The sequence below is a fragment of the Cervus canadensis genome, chromosome 3, assembly GCF_019320065.1.
Source record: "Cervus canadensis isolate Bull #8, Minnesota chromosome 3, ASM1932006v1, whole genome shotgun sequence".
Classification (NCBI taxonomy): domain Eukaryota; kingdom Metazoa; phylum Chordata; class Mammalia; order Artiodactyla; family Cervidae; genus Cervus; species Cervus canadensis.
Window position 1 is genome coordinate 50,728,987 of NC_057388.1, and position 19,437 is coordinate 50,748,423.

Here is a 19,437-nt window from a genome sequence, read left to right on the forward strand (position 1 = left end):
CCAATGTGAAATGGATATTAGAATATATCACAAGAACATTTAGTTTGTTATTTTTGTAGTGGTCTTTAATAACCTGAACATTGTTAAGTGTACAGATTTAAATGCTTTAACCAGAAGTATTACAAAAGATTATTGGTATAAGAAAAAATTGATTACTTGAAAACTACATTTGATTAGAAACAGTATCATATATGTAAAAAAAAAATAGGGACAAAAAGATTAATACATTTCAGATCAATTTATTCGATCACTAATTTAATATGGTGAAAACAATTTATATTTTGCTTTGATTAAAAAAAAATGATCTTCCTCTTGATATTCCTGGATCCTTATTGGATTCATAGGCCCTCTTATTTTTTGGTGGGAAGGATTGCTTTAGCAGTTAATCATTTCCCTAGAAATTGCATTCATTTTTTTAAAAGTAAATAGTGGCAAATGAGATTTTATAACACTGTAATGTTTATTAGAGGAATATCTGGGTATATGAAAAATAGTTAAAAGCTAGTCAGGAAAGCCAATTCTGGCTGATGGTTCCTGGAACTGCTCTCACATTTTACATGCATGGGCAAAGAACACTGAAATTTCCCCAGTGTTGCTGCTGTCTAAAACTACTATCATCTCTAATCTCTCAATTCTCAGTATAGATTATGCTCTAGGGATAGGTTAGACTCTATGGGAAGTGGCCATTATAAGGCCATTATTGCACTCTGTGGGGTAAATCATGAAATTATATTGTAGCCAATACAAATAAAAAGCCAAGAAGAGAGTTTGTCATTGATATTTAATGAAACTGAAGTTACTGTGCTTATGTTTTATGTGCATAAAAAGTTGTGTTAAATCCAAAGCACTGCACTCTCAGCATAAGGGAAACCACTGCACCTCTAAATCTCCAAGGTACTATTTATTGTCCTGCATAAGAAATTACTAAATAATATTATAGTCCTTGAGATAACTGATGCTGCTTAGCAAAAAATAACTTAAAAATTAGAAAAGTGGGATTTCTAATATATGCATATGACTAAGTTGTAGATACTATTTTATGCAATGAATAAAAAACAATTTGGTCCTAATAAAAGGTTACATGGTCAATTAGAAAATGAGAAATGTTGAACCAGGAAAATATATCAAGGAGGTGGAGGAAAAAATCTATATGTAAATGTGGTATGTGTGTACCAGAAAATGACTTCAGAATAATAAAAGCTTGAAATCATAAAAGCTGCTTTATGAGGACCATTTTTTTTTTTTTTTCTTTTTTTTTTTTTTTTGATGCACCGTTCCTGGAAGCACTGCAATACCAGGTCGATGCGTGGAGTGGACGGAGCAAGCTCCCATTCCAACTCCTAACTCCAAAAATCCATCCAATATATTGTCCTCGGATAGAGGACGTATCAGACACCAAACTGATAAGAACAGATACTACACTTGATCTCAGCCAAAAGGCCGAGAAGCGATATGAGGACCATTTTAAAAACAAAACCAATTATTTTGATTGAAAAAAAATTAGCAGTTGAACTCAACAACTACTTTGATTAAATATTTCATTAAACAAGCCAACAGTTTAAGCCAAATGACTGATGAACCAACTAGTTGTTATGGTCACATGTAGATGTCCAGAATTTTAACATTTATTAAATCTAATTTTAATATTCCCAAAGTACCCTATAAAATATACAAATGGAATCTTCTAAAAAGATTACTTGTGAAATTCATATTCATTTAATGACTTTTATTGAAAAAATGATGTTTTCATTTAATAATCATTACAAGTTAAATTTATACTTTCAGATTTTCCAGGTTCAAGCTGGGATTCACAACATTTTAGTGGATGTTAAACTCTAAGTACTGAAAATGATTAGGAATAAACGCCTAAGGTTAATATAATAGCACCTTTATCTAATTAGGTCTCATAAATGACCTATGAATATTCAAAACTTTCAAGCTTAAATAGATGAATATTTCTAAACAGATATTGAGTAGTTGGCAAGACATACACAGATGTCTATGGGATTAACCTCAAGTCAATTAATCATTTTGGGCATTTAATAATTTTAACTACAGATCTGTCCTCTTTTGTAGCTGGTGTGTCTTAATGTTCTCAAGGCTCTAAGAAGACCTAGGAGGTTTCCGTAGTCTGACTCTGTTTCCTAATCCCTGTTCCACTCTACTGTCCCCTCAGCTGGAGCTCAGGGTCTGAGTTTCTCATTCATTTGTGTTTCACTTTTCTGAGTTGGGATTTTTATTTGAATAAAGAACCTGTGGGAAAGTCTCAAGTTTCAGATAAAGAGGAATAGCAAACACGAAGTCTTTCTAAAATACAAACACACAGAAAGAGTTGTTTTTTTTTTTTTTTTAACAAGGATTGCTATAAAGGCATGTTCCATTACATTCTCAGAGAATTTTAATATACAAATAATTTATTTCATTATGTCATTGCCTTATATAAAAATATACCTGAACTGAGATATGGGAAAATGAGACAGGACTGAGTCAAAACCCTTTGACCATTCTCCACAGGAAGACCACAACCTCCCTGTGTACAATAGTAGTTCTGAAAAATAACTTCTATTCCCAACTCAAAACATCACCCTTAAAACATCATGTTCAGTTCCTACTCCAAGCCATTTTTTATGCTGACTAAGTCTGTGCTTTCCTCTTTAACACACTGTGTGTACAGAAGTTGGTATTCCCTTCCTCACTGTGTTCTGCTTGTGCGTATCCTGTCCATCACATAAGAACCAAGTTATACTTGATCTATACTCTTCTAAAAGAGAGTCTGTTTCACCTGTCCAGCTTTCGCTGACTCCTACCTTCAACCTTCCATAGCATTTTTTGGGAATCACTGTTACCCAAAACTATAGAATCTTGGAATCCTTACACTGTATCAGATATAATTTTATCCAGTGCTCACATTTTACACATTAGAAGATGATAACTTTCCAGGAACTTCTCACACAGCTACAAAAGTTTTAGGGCCCACAATAGATTTTCCAACCCAGGGATCTGGCAAAGGGACTGAGAACCCCCAGGGAATTTGATTTTGAAGGCCAGTGGGATTTGATAACAGAACTTCCTCAGGACTGAGGAAACAGACTCTTGGAGGACACAAACAAAACCGTGTGCACACCAGGACCCAGGAAAAAGGAGCTGTGACCCCATAAGAGACTAAGCCAGATTTGCCTTTGAGTGCCCAGGAGTCTTTGACAGAGACATGGTTGACAATGGCCTGCCGTGGGGTCAGGAACACTGAGTACAACAGTCCTGGGAGCCCCAGCACGCTGGCACAAGACCTTTAGAAGGAGGTGGCCATGACCCCAGGCTTAACTACAGGGAGGGAACACAGCCCACCCATCAATAGAAAATTGGATTAACGATTGACAGGGCATGGCCCCGCCCATAAGAGCAAAGCCCAAATTCCTCCACAGCCAGTCCCATCCATCAGGCAGCTTCCACAAGCCTCTATCCTTATCCAGCAAAGGGCAGACAGAATGAAAACCACAATCACAGAAAACTAACCAAACTGATCACATGGACCACAGCTTTGTTTAACTCAATGAATCTATGAGTTATGCCATGTAGGTCCACCCAAGATGGACCAGTCATGGTGGAGAGTTCTGACAAAATGTGGTCCATTGGAGAAGGGAATGGCAAACCACTTCAGTATTCTGGCCTTGAGAACCCCATGAACAGTATGAAAAGGCAAAATGATATGATACTGAAAGATGAACTCCCCAGGTTGATAGGTGTCCAATGTGCTAGTGGAGAAAAGTGGAGAAATAACTCCAGAAAGAATGAAGAGATGGAGCCAAAGCAAAAACAATGCTCAATTGTGGGTGTGTTGGAGATGGAAGTAAAGTCCTATTAACAATATTGCATATGAACCAGGAATGTTAGGTCCATGAATCAGGGTAATTTGGAAGTGGTCCAGGAGATGGCAAAAGTGAATACCAACATTTTAGGAATCAGTGAACTAAAATGGACCAGAATGGGCAAATTTAATTTGGATGACAATTATATATACTACTGTGCACAAGACTCCCTTAGAAGAAATGGAGTAGCCCTAATAGTCAACAAAGAGTCCAAAATGCAATACTTGGGTGCAGTCTCAAAAACAACAGAATGATCTCTGTTCATTTCCAAGGCAAACCATTCAATACGACAGTAATCCAACTCTCCCACTAATGCTGAAGAAGCTGATGCTGAACAGTTATATGATGATCTAAAAGACCTTCTAGAACTCACACCAACAAAAGATGTCCTTTTCATCATAGGGGACTGGAATGCAAAAGTAGGAAATTAAGAGATACACAGAGTAACAGGCAAGTTTGGCCTTGGAGTACAAAATGAAGCAGGGCAAAGGCTAACACAGTTTGGCCAAGAGAACGCGCTCTTTATAGCAAACACCCTCTTCCAACAACACAAGAGATGACACTACACATGGACATCATCAGATGGTAAATACCAAAATCAGATTGATTATATTCTTTGCAGCCAAAGATGGAGAAACTCTATACAGTGAGCAAAATCAAGATCAGGAGCTGACTGTGGCTCAGATCATTAAATCCTTGTTGAAAAATTCAGACTTAAATTGAAGAAAGTAGGGAAAACCACTAGACCATTCAGGTATGATCTAAATCAAATCCCTCACAATTATATAGTGGAAGTGACAAATAGATTCAAAGGATTAAATCTGATAGACAGAGTCCCTAAAGAACTATGGACAGAAGTTCGTAACATTGTACAGGAGGCAGTAAGCAAAACCATCCCCAAGAAAAAGAAATGCAAAATAGCAAAATGGTTGTCTGAGAAGACCTTACAAAGAACTGAGAAAAGAAGAGAGTTTAAAAGCAAAGGAGAAAAGAAAAGATATACCCATCTGAATGCAGAGTACCAAAGAATAGCAAAGAGAGATAAGAAAGCCTTCCTCAGTGATCAGTGCAAACAAATAGAGGAAAACAATAGAACGGGAAAGACTAGAGATCTTTTCAAGAAAATAAGAGATACCAAGGGAACATTTCATGTAATGATGGGCACAATAAAGGACAGAAATGGTATGGACCTAACTAAAGCAGAAGATATTAAGAAGAGGTAGCAAGAATACATAGAAGAACTATACAAAAAAAAATCTTAATGTCCCAAATAACCATGATGGTGTGATCACTCACCTAGAGCCAGACATCCTGGAGTGCAAAATCAAGTGGCCTTTAGGAATCATCACTATGAACAGAACTAATGAAGGTGATGGAATTCCAGTTGAGCTATTTCAAAACCTAATAGATGATGCTGTGAAAGTTCTACACCCACTATGCCAGGAAATTTGGAAAACTCAGCAGTAGCCATAGGACAGGAAAAGGTCAGTTTTCATTTCAATCCCAAGAAAGGCAATGCCAAAGCATGTTCAAACTACCACACAACTGTACTCATCTTACATAATAGCAAAGTAATTCTCAAAATTCTCCAAGCTAGGCTTCAACAATTCATGAACTGAGAAGTTCCAGATGTTCAAGCTGGATTTAGAAAAGGCAGAGGAACCAGAGATCAAGTTGCCAACTCCGTTGGTTCATAGAAAAACCAAGAGACCTCCAGAAAACCATCTACTTCTGCTTCATTGACTACACTAAAGCTTTTGACTGTGTGGATTACAACAAACTGTGGAAAATTCTTAAAAAGATGGGAATACCAGACCACCTTACCTGCTCCTGAGAAATCTGTATACAGGTCAAGAAGCACTAGTTAGAACCAGACATGGTTCTAACAATGGAATGGTTCCATATTGGGAAAGGAGTACTTCAAGGCTGTATATTGTCACCCTGCTTATTTAACTTATATGCAGAGTACATCATGTGAAATGCCAGGTTGGATGAAGCACAAGCAGGAATCAAGATTGCTGGGAGAAATATCAATAACCTCAGATGTGCAGATGAAACCACCCTTTTGGCAGAAAGTGAAAGGGAACTAAAGAGCCTCTTGATGAATGTGAAAAAGGAGAGTAAAACAGCTGGCTTAAAACTAACAATCAAAAAAAACTAAAATCATGGCATCTGGTCCCATCACTTCATGGCAAATAGATGGAGAAACAATGGAAACAGTGAGAGACTTTACTTTTTAGGGCTCCAAAATCATTGCAGCCATAAAATTAAAAGATGCTTCCTCCTTGGAAGAAAGCTTTGAAAACCTAGACATCATATTAAAAAGCAGAGACATTACTTTGCCAACAAAGGTCCATCTAGTCAAAGCTATGGTTTTTCCAGTAGTCATATACAGATGTCAGAGTTGGACCATAAAGAAAGCTGAGTGCCAAAGAATTGATGCTTTTGAACTGTGGTATTGGAGAAGACTCTTGAGAGTGCCTTGGACTGCAAGCAGATAAAACCAGTCAACCCTAAGAAAATCAGCCCTGAATATTCATTGGATGTACTGATTCTGAGTACAGAAGCTCCAGTACTTTGGCCACCTGATGCAAAGAGTCAGCTCATTTGATAAGACCCTGATGCTTGGAAAGACTGAAGGCAGGAAGAGCAGAGGATGATAGGGGATGAGATGGTTGGATGGCATCACCAACTCAATGGACATGAGTTTGAGCAAGTTCCAAGAGTTGGTGATGGACAGGGAATCCTGGTGGGCTGCAATCTATGGGGTCGCAAAGAGTCAGACATGACTGAATGACTGAACTGAACTGACCTAACTTTCCAAGAGTTATGATAAGTATAAGCAGAGTCGCAACAAGTACGTGACTGGCCTCTGGAGTGTTTCTTGGAACCTTGTTACTCTTGCTGTCTCACCTCGCCTTCATCACATGTGCTGTGACTACATTATCTTGGTGGTGGCTCTGCCATGCCTTGCCAACTAGCCTATGAACATCATAGATCAAGAGAGCTGCGCACATAGCAGGCACTTAGTAAAAATGTGCTAGTTGAATAAATGATGTACCACCAAGGCAATAAGAGTTTCATTTGTATTAACTATGAAAGAGAAACCTTCTCTCTGGAATTATGCATTCTTGCAATCATTTTGCTCAGAATTAGTTTGTGAACAAGGTACCAGAGCTGAAAAATATGTAAATGAAAATCTCCTTTTAGGCTACAGTGTTAGACTGCTCATTTACCAAGATACACTAAAATCAGAGCCAATAATTATGAATACTCAGTTTTCTTAAAAATATCAGATTGCCACCAATACAATGTCTAAAAAAATAAATAAAAAATAGAAGAAATTTAAGCATTCACAGGGAATAAAACTGCTTAAAAGCTAACCATTGGTGGAATCCTCTTCAATTAAAGAAAACAATTGTATCATGATTAGCTCCATTTATTTCTCACTTTTGGATCTCAGAAAGCTCCATGTTTTCACTTGTCTTGTATGCCAATCCAAAAGAAATGGACCCCAAAGTAACGACATGCCTTTGGTGGGTTCTAGAATGAGTCAGAAATTAGTCCCTTCTGGGGCCATTAGCACTATCCTTCTCTTCTTCCTCTCATTACAGGATATGAGGAACATTTCACTTATCTCTGGAAAAAAGTGGCTATCTCTGTAGTGCTCACTTTTCCAAATTCTTCAGAGTACCTTGTGTTACACCATTATAGAATAATTCGATTTTCTAGGAAATATGCTCTCCTTCACCAAAGACAATTCAAATAAGATAAAGGAAACCCTTTAAATAACTTCCTGTCTATACTGTGCTTACCAATTCTTCCTTACATGCCCTCTTCTCCAGTTGACTCATTTAAAGGTTTTTAATTAACAGCGTATAATTTAATACAATAATTTTTATGATTTTTATGTATTTAGTATTTTGATTAACTTGTAAGTATGGCATAAAGTAATCCTGAATAATTTAGGCACCTCATTTATAATCTTTAGTCATGCAGCAGTGGTTAGTGGTTCATAATATAGTGTTTAAGAATTCAAAGAGCTTTGAGGATAAAATGCTTGGGTTTAAACCCTGGCTCCTTTACTTCCTAGCTGTGTGACCTTGAGGAAGTTACTTAATGTCTCTGTACCTCTGTTTCTTTATTTATAAAGGAAAGATAGTAAAGTACCTACTTTACATAGTAGTTATGAGGAATAAATGCTTTTTTTTGTATATGTAAAACACTTCAAAGAGTGACTGGGTCATAAGAGATCAATGTTAGATACAGCCATGATATAATTACAAACTAGATTCTTTTTTGGAAGAAGTTATAGTATAAATACATTAATTACTTTTAAACAATTGTTGTTGTTGTTTAGTTGCTAAGAGGGGTCTGACTCTTTGTGACCCCATGGACTGTAGCCCACTGGGCTCCTTTGTCCATGGGATTTCCCAGGCAAGAATACTGGAGTGGGTTGCCATTTCCTTTTCCAGGAGATCTTCCTGATCCAGGGATCAAACCCACAAACTCACTTCTCCTGCATTTGTATGAACATAATTAGCTCTAAAACTATTTTAGCCCTTCTATAAATTGAGACTTCTATTACTGTATTAGAAAAGACTTAAAACAAAGATATTTGTGCCCCACATACCAAATGCCAAATATTATGGTTATTAAAGTAATGACTAGCTACACTTAAAAGTACATTTAATACTGAAAAGGACAAAATAACACCACGTATTACTATAATTTTTCCAAAGAATTATTTACAAATACATTCTTGAACACTAAGGCACTAAATCAAAATCTCAGGTCATGTCTCTGATTATTTTCTGATTAACAGAGGAAAGCAAATTTCATACTGGAAGGACCACTTTTGAAGTGTTTGCTGGTCAGCACCCCGTGCACTTACTCTCCTCAGCCATCCATCCCAGCCCTCATCGTTGGGGTTTATGAGGTTTGATACTCTATATTCAGTTGGAGAAACCTTAAATAGATGTGTTCAAAATTGACTAAAACGTGAACATTTTAAGGGATATAACAATATATACAAGCCTTATCCAAAATAAATTTTCTGCCAAAAGCTCCATTATGCTATGGATTGAGTCAAGTCCCCTGTGTCCTTAAAAGCATAAAGAACATCAATTTTACTTTGACAGGAAAAGCCAATAACATATTACCATTATCTCCTATTGCCAGTGATTAACACAAGTTTATTGTGTACCCTTTAGATATAAGGTGCTGTGGGGCATTTAAACATCTATCAAAGAAGCTGCATGCAGTCTGGTATGGGAGAAACATATACTCAAAATGTACACGACTGCTAGCCACAAGTGTTCTAAGAGGAACAGCAACAAGTGATACTGGAGGAGTTAACAGCTGGGAGAGATTATTTGCCTGTAAGCAGAATCCCAAGGCATATATATATTCCTAATGGAATTCATGAAAGACAGTAAAGAAAGATAAGTTCAGATGGACAAACAAAAGAAATTCTTACTATCTATCCCGGTAATAAAACTCTTTCTGGGTCTGAAGAAGATCTGTTCTGGATGGCTTGGATATCCATCATGCCATTTTCCCTTCCTGAGTGGAAACTTATGCATGACTCCTGTCAGTTATGATTCTGAGGTATCTTATAGATTAAGCTGTGGTCCTTAATAGAGCTCTTAATAATAAGTAAAGGCAAAGCCACTTTGAACAAATAGAATCCGTTGTTTCTAGGTGTAAGACAGATGATTACATTGGAAACTGAGGACTTATTTTTTTTTTTTTTTACTTATGAACAAGAAGAAAACAACCAGTAGAATAGTTGGCTTTTTATTATCTCATTTGTGAGATCTTGAATAAAGGATAATAAATAGACTTATTTTTAATATATCTTAAGGCAGGAGTCTAGGACGTCTGGATTGGATAATCTCCACTGCTCTTCGTAGTGTTTACTGGGTACATAGTACATATCTGGCGTTTAGGTTATCAGGGAAGAGTACAAATTTCTGGCACAGAAAGGCACAGACAGCAGGTAGACACATTTACCTGGACAGTGACTTCAGTAGTTCTTCTCAGCCTTATGAAATACGTCCTATTCCTTAAGCAGATCTGGAAGTAACTTCATCTTTGATTTTAAAGCAAATTATCCATTTTGTAGATAATGAGCATTCATTTAAACTGGAATCAAGGAATTCATTGTGAACAGTTTAAAAACTGTTCTGTCCACAAAACACAAGATTTCCAATTCAACTATTCCAAGTCCACTACCTACAGTTTACTACAGAAAAGCAATGATTTAAATTACTTGCTTTAAGAAGAAACAGCCAGCCTCCTAATTTGACACAGTAGTCATGTATGGATATGGGAGTTGGACCACAAAGAAGGCTGAGTGCTTAAGAATTGAAGCTTTTGAACTGAGGTGTTGGAAAAGATGCTTGAGAGTCCCTTGGACTGCAAGAAGATCAAATCAGCCAGTCCTTAAGGAAATCAATCCTGAATATTCATCTGAGGACTGATGTCGAGGCTGAAGCTTCAATACTTTGGCCACATGATGCGAAGAGCCAACTCATTGGAAAAGACCCTGATGCTAGGAAAGATTGAAGGTAGGAGGAGAAGGGGATGACAGAGGATGAGATGGTTGGATGGCATCACTGACTCATGGACATGAGTTCGAGCAAGTTCTGGGAGATGGTAAAGGACAGAGAAGCCTGGTGTGCTGCAATCCATAGGGTCGCAGAGAGTTGGACACAACTGAGCGACTGAACAACTTGACATAATTTACACTTGGGAGAATCAAAAAACTATGTGGAACTTCCTTAGATAACTGGAGGGAAAGTATTTAGTGATGAAGAGAGATAAAGTCTGTTATTATTTCCTGACAGAGAGGTTGACCACCAATAACTGAAATGGAAGTACTTCTAGAAGGATGAACCCCACTTCCTATTAGAAGTGAAACAATCAATTCAATAAACATTATTTGCAAGCAAAGGATCCAGGGCTTCCCTGGTGGCTCAGACAGTAAAGAATCTGCCTACAATGTGGGAGACTTGGGTTCGATCCCTGGGCTGGGAAGATCCCCTGGAGAAGGGAATGGCAATCCACTCCAGTATTCTTGCCTGGAGAATTCCATGGACAGAGAAGCCTGGAGAGCTACAGTCCATGGGGTCGCAAAGAGTTGGACACAACTGATCGACTAACACACACACAGATTTAGGGGCTGATACGGACAATGGTTCCTGCTCTCATAGTTTTTAGTCTAAAAGAGAAAGTAAGACATACACATAAGTAACTTTGATTCCAAGCAGAATGTGATCTATACTATACACACAAAGTGTTATGAAAGAGAGGAGATAAATTCTGGCAATGCAATCAGTCAATGATCTATGATGGAGAAATGCATCACTTCAGGTAGACTTTAAAATATTTTAAAATGTCCATTATGCAGAATTGAGGAAAAGTGCATTCTAAGTAGAAATGGGAAAAACAGAGAATTTTAGATGTGTTTTCCTGGTGGCTCGGATGGTAAAGAATCTGCCTGCAGTGCAGGAGACCCGGGTTTGATAGCTGGGTAGGGACGATCCCCTGGAGAAGGGAACAGCTACCCATTCCAGTATTCTGGCCTAGGAAGTCCCATGGACAGAGGTGCCTGGCAGGCTACAGTGTATGGGGTCGCAAAGCGTTGGACATGACTGAGTGACTAATACTGCCACTTACACTGTAGATGTGTCGTGGGAACCCTAAGAGTGGGTATGAGGCCATGAGGAACAGAGAGTTGGTAATAAATAAATATGTTAGAAAGCAGAATAAGGTCAGATGGTGAAGAGCCCTTGAGTTGCATTTATGGGGTTTAAAATTTATTCTTTGCCAGCTGAACGGCTATTGATGTTTTTTGAGCATGGCAGTGAATAGAAGAGTTCAGGAGGACTAATTTGCAAAGGGTAGATTGCATGTAGGCCACTGGAGCTAAGGTGACTAGTTAGGAGCCTATTGTGTGTATGTTAAGTCACTTCAGCCGTGTCAGACTCTTTGCAACCATATGGACTGTAGCTCACCAGTCTCCTCTGTCCATGAGATTCTCCAGGCAAGATTACTGGATGGGTTGCCATGCCCTCCTCCAGGGGATCTTCCCGACCCAGGGATCAAACCCACATCTTCTATGTCTCCTGCATTGGCTGGCGGGTTCTTTACCCCTAGTGCCACCTGGGAAGCCCAGGGGCCTACTGTAACCACAACAGTGTAATTAAGGTCATGATGGTCAGGGCTAAGGTAGCAGGACTAGAGACCATGGAAAGAAGTGAGTTTAGGCTATTAGCTATGAGCTAAACAGTTCTGTATATATTCTCTTAAATTTACATGTATGTGAAAGAGTTCCCTTTTATACACTACCAAGAATACTATTGCTGTTTAGTCACTAAGTCATGTCTGACTCTCTTGTGACCCCATGGGCTGTAGCCTGCCAGGCTCCTCCCTGCATGGGACTTCCCAGGCAGAGATACTCGAGTGGGGTGTCATTTCCTCCTCCAGGGGATCTTCTCCACCCATGGATCAAGGCCACGTTTCCTGGGTCTCCCGCTTGGCAGGCAAATTCTTTACCACGGAGCCGCCTGGGAAGCCCTACCAAGAAGACAAAAGAGCCTAAACCTCTGTCAAAAAATTCTAAAAGTTAAAATAGATGATGACTATTCATAACTCATAGTTAACTTTGATGAATCTAGATTTGTCATTTTAACTGCTCAAGAAAGAGGAAAAGTGCATCCCAGAATTCTTGGATATCAGAAAGGAGAAGATGGGAAGAAACTGAAACAAATTTCTCTACAGTCCTCATTATGCATAACCACTAGCACTTGCCACACTTATAAAGTCTGCCGATACTTAATCTCTGGAAATTGTACTTATTTTTAATTTTTAGTCTATGTCATCTTAAAGAAAAATATACTTTAAAACTGGATATTGAAGGATAATAGCATAAAGTGTGGACACGTTCTCAAGTTTAAAATACAGTATTTCCAGAGGTGAGTAGCAAAGAAGAAAAGAGGTAAAAGGTAGATAACATATACCTCAAGGATCATGCTGCTGCTGCTGCTGCTGCTAAGTCGCTTCAGTTGTGTCCAACTCTGTGCGACCCCACAGATGGCAGCCCACCAGGCTCCGCTGTCCCTGGGATTCTCCAGGCAAGAACACTGGAGTGGGTTGCCATTTCCTTCTCCAATGCATGAAAGTGAAAAGTGAAAGTGCAGTCGCTCAGTTGTGTCCATGGACTGCAGCCTACCAGGCTCCTCCGTCCATGGAATTTTCCAGGCAAGAGTACTGGAGTGGGGTGCCATTGCCTTCTCCAAAGGATCATGCTAAGGACCTCCAAATAACTGGTGCATTTTTCAATGCCCCAACCCTATTATCAGCTTGGAGATTAATGAACTCTAGGATACATCTCCCAAATCCCTGTCCAGTCCCATCCTGCAGGTGTGTTCCTCTCTAGGCAGATTACCTATGCTTAGACAAAAGAATGATCTATTCTCTGAATGAGATTCATGCTTTAAACCTTAGTCACCTTTGCTCAAATCCTCAAATCATTTGTATCTATTTTCTCTTTCCACATCTCTGCTTAATGCTAGGTTGAAAAGCTTAAGACTGGTATTTCTGTAGGCAAAAAATAGTCAAATATCAATAACTTCATAAAGTCCAACCTAAAAACCTATTTCATATGAAGCATAACCCAAAGCTATATCCTCCATGAAGACTTTTACGATTCTCCATATGCATATGTACACTTAAGTCTAGATTTGCAATTTGGTTATCACTCTTTTTCTTCCTTTACTTGGACTCTCTCATTATCTATGCATATATCCATCTCTCAATTATAGTTCTAGCTCTCTGTAGATTACAGATCATCTGCCAGTTTCAACAGAATATGTTGCTCATCATAGGTGCTCAATAAACACTTATTGAACTTAAATGAATGAAACTCGTCTGTTTCTGTCAAGCCACTATTATAAGGAAATGCAAAGTGGCAGTTGATTTTTATATGGCAGTTTAATTGCTCAGTGTTACAGCCCACTGACATAATAGTACATACCAAAAACACGAAGAGAGGAATAGCTACATTAATGGACTTATTTGTTGCCTAAAGAAGTTAGTCCTCTAGTTGTGAAATTTAAAAGTACCCAAGGCACCAAGGAAGGGCAGAAGAAATGTTGTTGTCACCACCCTACAGCAAAGTCAAATTATAATGAAAGAATTTACCATTTTAGATTGTATTAACACTGTATATTCTCTAGAAAGATGTAAATTGTCTTCATTTTTTATTTAAGCTTAAGTAAAAGAGCTTATGAACTGTTCCTTTTTTTCTTTAAAATAAAAAAGCACTATGAATAAAGTTCTCTGAAACTATGTTTAAAACATGTTTAAGTCAATGGATATTAGACTATAGAATCACAATGATGTTTATTTAGATAGTGTCAAATGTAATGATTTAAATACCTATACTGTGTTATCACTTAAGAGAAATTTAGTGACAATGTAAATTTGACTGGGCCTTACAATATCTATTAATACTATGAAACTAATGATGGAAATTTTAAGTCTTAAATGTTATAACAGATGTCAACAAATGCTGTGAAGAACAACTTACAATTACTGGCTCATCTGTATAACATGCACAAATTTTAGGCAATGCTAAGTCAATTTTACCAAACACAAGTCAAGACTAAAGGTAAGACTAGGTAGAGTTGTTTTTATGTTCTTTATTCATTTTAGGAAATCCACTTAAGTCTTTTCTTCAGATAATCCTAGTTGTTTGAGAAAAATCTTAATACATTAAATAATGTATGCCTATAGAAAAAGGGTAATAAATATCTTTTTACAAAGAGACATGATACATCTTTAAACAAATCCTATGAGCAATTCTTATTCTTTTTCCCTGCCCTAACATACCTGAAAGACAGAACATGCTTCTATTACTAACTGCAGATCATTACTATAAAAAATGTTTTTCCCTGGATAATACTCAAACAGTATCCTCAGAAATAGAATTAAGGGCTTCATCTTTCAGTTTTACTATGGAACATAATTTTACTTGGCCCAACATGGCAACCTTTACTTAGTAAAATGAATTTTTACATAAAGTCCTCTGAGAAATATACTGAATATTTGCAAATACTTGTAGCCCTTAAACCACACATCTATGTCCTGTTCTATACCAATTTGTTCAAGTTCTTGACTTTTAAGTTTCTTGACAGTTGAAAGAAAGTGATAGTAAAGTTGCTCAGTCATGTCCGACTCTTTGTGACCCTATGGACTAGAGCCCACCAGGCTCCTCTGTCCATGGGATTTTCCAAACAAGAATATTGAGGTGGGTTGCCATTTCCTTCTCCAGGGGATCTTCCCAACCCAGGGATCCAACTCGGTTATCCCACATTGCGGGCAGAGTCTTCACCGTCTGAGCTACCAGGGAATCCTTTCTGGATACTTACTTCTACTTAATTTACCTTTAACCTACATATGATATATTTATTAACTCTAAAAGAAAATGTTTACAATCATACAAATTCTCCTTTATTTCTTATATATTGTTATACCTTAATTATTGATTAATAGCACTTAAAAATATCAGAATAGACCGAGTATTGCTATAGGCTAACACGTCCATTGATTTGCATAGGTTTTTGACCCACAAAATAGCATCAAAAATTTTGTAGTTAAGAGAAAATAGAGAAGATGAGATTTCCTTTTAACTATCTAGAATGTCTATTTAGTACTTAGCACAAAGCTGTTGAATGAATAATGATAACCACTATAAGCATTTAAAAATCAAAGTGTACAATTAACATTTTATAATTTCATGTGTTTGAATAAATTTTTATTCAATATGATCAAATTTTCTTTTTTTTTTTTTTAATATGATCAAATTTTCTAATGGCAAAAGCTTCATGTTTACTACATAAATATCATTGTTTTGAAAGTGTAAAATGGATTCCAAACTATAAACACAGATCCCTTTATTAAAATGGAAAATTTAGTTTCATGCGGCTCAGTTTTTGGTTTTCGTTGTTATTTTTGAGTAGCTTTCTTAGAAGATGGCTTTCCTGGTGGCTTATACAGTCTGCCTGCCTGCAACACAGGATACAGAGGATCAATCCAAGGCTTTCCTGGTGGCTCAAATGGTAAAGAATGGGCCTACAATGCGGGAGACCTGGGTTCAGTCTCTGGGTTGGGAAGATCCCTTGGAGGAGGGCATGGAAACCCACTCCATTATTCTTGCCTGGAGAATCCCCATGGACAGAGGAACCTGGCGGGCTACAGTCCATGAAGTTGCCAAGAGTTGGACATGACTGAGCGACTAAGCACAGCACAGCACAGCCCAGGATCAATCCCTGGGTCAGGAAGATTCCTCGGAGAAGGAAACGGCAATTACCCCAGTGTTCTTGCCTGGGAGATCTCAAGAACAGAGGAGCCTGGTGGGCTACAGGTCACGGGGTTTCAGAAGAGTCAGACATGACTTAGCAACTCAACAACAACAACAACATCTTGGAAGATATAAACACTTCAAATAAAACTTTATTTATTTATTTATGTATTTTTGTCTGTGCTGGGACTCTGTTGCTGACAGGGCCTTTGTCTAGTTGCACAGAGTAGGGGCTACTCTCTAGTTGCTGTATGAGGGCTTCTTACTGTGGAGGCCTCATTGTTGTGGAGCATGGCTCTAGGGTGTGTGGAATTCAGTAGTTGCTTCACCGTGGGCTCAGTGGTTGTCGCTTCCCAGCTTGAGCATACAGGCTCAATAGTTGCCACACACAGGCTTAGCTGCTCCATGACATGTGGGATCTTCCCAGATCAGGGATCAAACCCATGTCTCCTGCATTGGCAGGCAGATTCTTTACCAATGAGTTACTATAAGTGAAGTGAAGTGAAGTTGCTCAGTTGTGTCTGACTCTTTGCGACCCCATGGACTGTAGCCTACCAGGCTCCTCCATCCCTGGGATTTTCTAGACAAGAGTACTGGAGTGGATTGCCATTTCCTTCTCCAGAGGATCCTCCCAACCCAGGGATTGAACCCAGGTTTCCCGCAGTGTAGGCAGATGCTTTGCCTTTCTGTCTGAGCCACAAGGGAAGTCCCCAAATAACACATTCTTAGGAAGTCATTTTTTTTTTCCCCCAAAAAAGAAGTTTCACAGGGAATCTGGTAAAATAACTGATCTCATTTAGAAAGCATATGAAAAATGGAGATTGTGGAAATTCAATTTTACTTTCCTTCTAGTATATGTACAAGGAAATTATCTAATTATATTTGGAATTTAACGGAAGATTTATAAAAATGGCAAGTTTAGTTATCTCCATTTGAATAAAGTCAGGTTGAAATGAGAAACAATTCATGTTTCTTAAATGTTTGCAACTTCTAGAATAATGTTTTATTTAGAAAATATTTTAGTTTAACATATCACAGAAATAAGCTAATAAATGAAACTAAAGTTTTAAATGGAAAAGCTTTCTTTTAAAGAAAATGTTTTGGAAGTACTTTTTAAAATGAGAGTTGATCTTAGGCTAACAAGAGTAATTAAATAACTAAAATTATTTATACAGTCATTAAGAAAATACTTGTTCAGTTGCTAAGTTGAGTCTGACTCTTTGTGACCTCATGGACTGTCAGCATGCCAGGCTCCCCTTTCCTTTACTATCTCCCAGAGTTTACTCAAATTCATGTCCTTTGAGTTAGTGATGCTATCTAACCATCTCATCCTCTGTGGTCCCTTCTCCTTTTGCCTTCACTCTTTCCCACCATCAGGATCTTTTCCAGTGAGTCGTCTCTTTTGTACCAAGTGGTCAGTGTATTGGAAATTCAGCTTTAGCATCAGTCCTTCCAATGAATATTCAGGGTTGATTTCCTTTAGGATTGACTGGCTTGATCTCCCTGCAGTCCAGGGGACTCTCAAGAGTCTTCTCCAGCACCACAATAAGAAAAAAATCAGTTTTTCAGTGCTCAGCCTTCTTTATGGTCCAAGTTTCATTTCTATACATGACTCCCGGAAAAAATAAAGCTTTGACTGTATGGACTTTTGATGGTAAAGTGATGTCTCTGCTTTTTAATACTGTCTAGGTTTGTCATAGCTTTCCTTCCAAGGAGCAAGCATTTTACATTTCATGGCTGCAATCACTGTCTGCAGTGATTTTGGAGCCCAAGAGAATAAAATCCGTCATTGCTTCCACTTTTTCCCCTTCTATTCCCCATGAAGTGATGGAACCAGATGCCATGATCTTAGTTTTCTGAATGTTGAGTTTCAAACCAGTTTTTTCACTCTCCTTCCCCCTTATCAAGAGGCTCTTTAGTTCCTCATTGCTGTCTGCCGTTAGAGTGGGATCATCTGCATATCTGAGGTTGTTGATATTTCTCCCGGCAATCTTGATTCCAGCTTGTGATTTATCTAGCCCAGCATTTCCCACAATGTACTCTGTATATAAGTTAAATAAGTAGGGTGACAATATAGTCTTTTCATACTCCTCCTTAATTTTAAACCAGTCATTGTATGTCCAGTTCCAACTGTTGCTTCTTGACATATAGATTTCTCAGGGGACAGATGAGGTGGTCTGGTATTCCCATCTCTTTAAGAACTTTTCACAGTTTGTTGTGATCCACAGAGTCAAAGGCTTTCTCGTAGTCAATGAAGCAGAATTAGATTTACTCTGGAGTTCCCTTGATTTCTCTATGATTCAACAAATGTTGGAAATCTGATCTCTGGTTCCTCTGCCTTTTCTAAACCCAGTTTGTACATCTGGAAGTTCTTGGTTCACATAACTGCCAAATCCTAGCTTGAAGGATTTTCAGCATAACCTTAACTGGCATGTGAAGTTAGTGAAATTGGATGGCAGTTTGAACATTCTTTGGCATTGGCCTTCTTTGGGACTAGAATGAAAACTGACCTTTCCAGTCCTGTAGCCACTGCTGAGTTGTCCAAATTTGCTGACGTTCTGAGTGCAGAACTTTAACGGCATCATCTTTTAAGATTTGAAATATCTCAGTTGGAATTCCATCACCTCAACTAGCTTTGTTCTTACTCATTAGTAAGGCCCCCTTGACTTCACAGTCCAGGGTTTCTGGCTCTAAGTGAGTACCACACCATCATGGTTATCTACATTTATGGTTTTATTCTTCTGATATAATAATCCTGATTTCTTCTACTAAAATCTAGACTTTTAAGTTCTAAATTTAAGCACACATTAGAGAAAGATTTAATTCTCTTATGTACAGAAGTGAATAAGATTGGATAATTAAAAACAACTATAAATGACAAATTAGCTCTTATTTTATCAATCAAGAACTTATAAAACAGATCTTTACTACCATGACTCAATATTTTTCTAATTTTATTATTTTTCAGGACTCTTTTCTCTTTTGTAAATTAAAATAACATTAAGCATTTTTATATTGAAAGAACTGACATTCCTTTTATTTGGATGTTTGCACATAATTACCATTAGAACAGTGCCCAAACCTCATCCTGGTTCAACAGATAAAAATCCTGCTTATTTCTGGATGAAAATGAAAATATTCCTCCTCTCAGAAATGTACTACCATTAAAAGAGGATAGAAAAATTGGAGTGAACAAATGAT

General features: G+C 37.8%; 1 protein-coding gene and 1 non-coding gene across 4 annotated transcripts in view; both read right to left on the bottom strand.

Moving 5' to 3' along the window:
• Positions 1-19,437, bottom strand: part of FOXP2 (forkhead box P2) — a 628,727-nt gene that overhangs the window by 7,490 nt on the left and 601,800 nt on the right. The window lies entirely within an intron of this gene.
• LOC122439077 lies at positions 1,262-1,452 on the bottom strand. The gene has a single exon (XR_006268812.1). It is a non-coding gene; the product is annotated as a U2 spliceosomal RNA (small nuclear RNA).